The sequence below is a fragment of the Somniosus microcephalus genome, chromosome 7 (assembly GCF_052327205.1).
Source record: "Somniosus microcephalus isolate GS21.2 chromosome 7, FLI_Smic_1.0, whole genome shotgun sequence".
Classification (NCBI taxonomy): Eukaryota; Metazoa; Chordata; class Chondrichthyes; order Squaliformes; family Somniosidae; genus Somniosus; species Somniosus microcephalus.
The window spans coordinates 59,690,042-59,694,442 of record NC_140993.1 but is presented as its reverse complement, the minus strand read 5'-3'; positions in this window follow the sequence as shown (position 1 = coordinate 59,694,442).

The following is a 4,401-nucleotide window of genomic DNA, read 5'->3' as shown; positions in this document are numbered from 1 at the left end:
AACACGGCCTTATTTAAATATTATAATTACCGAGCCGCCTCTCGAAAGCCAGTTAGTCGCCCAACCCTCCCCGGTTAAACTGGAAGTAGGCGCGTTCGCGACGGGTTGGGGTAGGGTTTCCCATATTTAAGAATTTAACCCACACCGTCCCTCTCCCGCCCATTCTGGGGAGTTAATATCCTGCCTTCCCTGGTGTCCCCAGTTAAAATTCGGGGCTTAAAGGCACTCTAGAGAGGCCACAAGGACGACTGGTGTGAGAAATGGAATGTCGCAATGGTGCGGTAGTGGACGTTCTTTTGAGGCTGGTGTTACAACGGATTGTTGGTGCGTTGCTGAGGAAGCTTTACTCTGCATCCGGACTGTGCCGTATTTGGCCTTAGGAATGCTTGATGCTGACGCTGGGTGGCTGAAAATGCTCCAAAGCTGACATCACTCACCTTGACGCGCACAAAACTTTATCCGAAAGAAAAAAAAATTAAAATATACTGCATTAATTGACTATATTTAGTGTCAAGGCAGTGAATGACGCAGGATCGCTGCCTGTAGATTTTCCCCAAAATGGCACGTGGGTTCACGGTTTTATTTGTTTCCGAGGAGACTGCTTGCGAAGTGAGAGTCAGAAACTAGAGGCCCATCTACTGAGTGATTAGTTGCTCAGACAAAGGGCTAGAAATTTAGCTGCTTTGCACCTCCCATTAGCGCCTGCGGGGGGTGGTAACGGGGCACTAAGGGCTTACTGACCGGGTGCGGCGAATTCAGCAATGCCCGCGAACTTCCCTGGCGGTTTTGCGCTGGCGCTAACACTTACCGCCTCGGTCTCTAGATCGTGATCGTGACATCATTCAAGTGCGCAGCCCCCGTTATCGCCCTGGATGTGAAATTCGTTCCCGCCCCCTGCTGCATCACCGGGCGTCAACAACGGCAGCAACAGGAGGCATTGTCACCTCGGCTGGCCGCTTGGGGAGCGATAATTAAAGGCAGTGGTGGTCAGATAGACCAAACTTTATTCTTCGCTCCAGTCTGGTGCCTGCTGAAAGTTTTTGAAGCCTCACTGCGGCGCGATGCCTAAGCCCTCCACTCTCTGAGAGTGATTGGGGCTGTAATGGAAGTCGTGCAGGTCCCCTGGCCTCACAGAACTAAGAAGAACAATGTTGCCAACCATCATTGGCCCTTCCCTTTAGGCGAGGGAAGGAGCCTCTGATGCTGGCAGCATTGCACTGCACATTCTTCAGCGCTCTGCCGCTACAGCCCCCCTCACACACTTTAGCGCCCTAAGAGAAGTGGTTAGTGCTTGATTTAGCGCTCTACTTCCCTCTTGGAGCGGAACAACTGAATTTCACGGGAGGGGAGAAAGATTAGCACCTGGCGCTAATTTTTCAACTTTTAAAGTTTTAGCGTCCCAAACGGGGCTATACCGAATTTCTCCCCCTAAGATCCTTGCTATTCCCAGTGGGTCTTGACATTTATTTTCAATGTGGTCTCTGCTTTGACAACTGTACCCTGGTTGGTTTATAAATAACTCTGTTTATGATATTTGAGCTAGGTATGACTGCTTTCCCCTCCCCTCCTTGGTGCTGAATATCAGCCTCTTCTCGCTCCTCCCCTTTTCCTACCAACCTCGTTCATATAATCTTTCCCGGTGCTGAAATATCCTCAGTCAGCAGGGCCTCAGCGTTCAGCAGTTTTCCCTTCCAGTTCTGCACAAAGCAATGACATTAAGTGCTGAGTATGAGGCAAATCTTCATTAACTTTGCCAACACATGTTTTGGTCAATAACATCAGCCAATCTGCAAATTTCTGCAGTTCAAATGCGTTAAAGAACAATGCTGTCCTGGGTAGGAGAGCGGGCCCCTGAAATATTGTAAAACCATAAAAAAAATTGGCAAGTGTATCCATTGGGCCGCTGGGCTTATTGTCCTTGGTATTCTCCCATTGTGTTACAAAAATGCAAAATCTTGCCGAGGTACTGGTTTCACCCAAGTGCTGCACTCACTTTTGAGTTGTATCTGAGCATGAGGACCAGGAAGAAAGAGAATCCCTCATTTCGCTCCATGGTATGGATCCTGCCATATCTGCGATCCCAGCAGAACTTTTCCCACTAGTTGATCAAAGATGGCAGGTGTCCACGAGGATTTTTTTTGGACTAGAATAAATGGGAACCTCTCTTTTTAGCAAAGAACTGAACCGGCTTTCAGGTCTATATGGCTTAGGCTGGAATTTTGCCTACCTGGGTGGATCCGGTGTGGCCGGTGTCTGTTGCGGGTCGCGACCCCACTGCTGGCTCCATCCCGCTGTTGAAAATGAACTTACTTTCAGGGGCCTATTAAGCCCACCCAGCGCGTTAACCAGCCCAATGAGATGGAGCGGGTCTGGTGATGTCATTCATGACGCGTTTTCATCCAGGTTCTTTAAAGGGGCCATGGCCACATTACATTTGAAGTTTAATCTAACATAGTGCTGTCAGTGCACTACAGCATTGGAGTGCTGCAAACACTGACAATCACTGCACAGAGGCAGTGGGCTGCACCCAGGTTCTCTGATGACTCCTTCCATTTGCTTATGGAGAGAGTCACAGCACGCTGGGAGGCCTTCTTCCCTTCCGATGGGCAGAGGAGACCTCCCCAGGAGACCAAAACAGCCTGGTTGCACATTGCACAGGAGGGCACAGCAGGGATGTGGTCAGGAGGACCTGGGTGCAGTGCCGCAAACGTTTCAATGATCTCAGTAGATCACGAAACATTAGTACAAAGCCACATTCAACCTTATCCTGCCGTGTCTCTCATCACATCCCCATCATTTTGCCTTCCCTGTCCTACTCCTGCACATCCTAACTCACACCAACATACCTTGAACCACCACCCATCCCTCTCTATTATATTATCACATCCCCATTTCACTAGCCAACCCTCACACTCACCCTCATCCTAGTGCAATCATACCAACTAACAACACACAAGGGTAGGCACTTGGGTGTTTTATCCAATGTTCATGTAAAGTTTCTGTTAATGTGCTGTCAAACATTGAAACCATTATTTTCAACACTTTGCATTCTTGGACAGATTTGTGTGCACCTTTGGAAGTAACGTAGTGAGTTATAGTGAATGGTGAGACATAGCGGTACCCCCGGAATGGTCATGATTGTGAAAGGAATGGCTTGGGCATTGTAGGGATGCTTTATGGTTTTACATAAGAACATAAGAAGTAGGAGCAGGAGTAGGCCATATGGCCCCTCGGGCCTGCTCCGCCATTCAATAGGATCATGGCTGATCTGAACCTAGACTCACGTCCACTTCCCTGCCCGCTCCCCGTAACCCCTAATTCCCTTATCAGCTAGGAAACTGTCTATCTCCGTTTTAAATATATTTAATGTCGCAGCTTCCACAGCTCTCTGAGGTAGCAAATTCCATAGATTTACTACTCTCTGAGTGAAGAAGTTTCTTCTCATCTCAGTTTTGAAAGGGCAGCCCCTTATTCTAAGATTATGCCCCCTAGTTCTAGTCTCACCCATCAGTGGAAACATCCTCCCTGCATCCACCCGATCAAGCCCCCTCACAATCTTATATGTTTCGATAAGATCGCCTCTCATTCTTCTGAATTCCAATGAGTAGAGGCCCAACCTACTCAACCTTTCCTCATAAGTCAACCCCCTCATCTCCGGAATCAACCGAGTGAACCTTCTCTGAACTGCCTCGAGAGCAAGTATATCTTTTCTTAAATATGGAAACCAAAACTGTACGCAGTATTCCAGTAGTGCCAACCTGGCACATCATGTGGCAGACAGGGTGTACAGCATCAAGTGAAGTAAATCTGGCCATAGTGAGGCCATCCCTGGCGTCCCAGGCAACAATGTGCTGATGCCCTCTGTCCTGTGCAGCATCATTTGATTGTGGAGAAGCGTGGTGGTGTTGGTGCTACTGGTGTGCCTGGTGCTGCTGGTGTTGGGGCTGATCATGGTGGGATTCTCTGGACCAAGGTGAGACAGTATAAAGGGCACCCATGTTGATGGAATAGATGGCAGGTGAAGTATAGATGACACAAGCATTCTGTCAATGGTGAGAGAGTTCCTCCGATCCGCTGTTAAAAATAACAACTTTCTCACCACCAAGACCACGACCACCCCGGAAAATTCCAGCCTTAATCTCCCCTTTCCTTTCCTCTCTTCTTTCCCGAAGGTACTAGTGCACGCTGCTGCAAAATCCCATAGCTACAGCCCACCATTCAGTACCTCATTCCTTGGCACAGACAGTGGGGTAGATTTTCCGTGAGGGTTCTCTTGATGACCCTCCATAACTTTGACTGATGAAATGACATACACAGCTGCTACCCTGGGGTGGGGGAGGTTCCGGGAGATCAGGGGAAACGTCGTAGATATTACTGGTGAATGAGTTTTGCCATTTTATT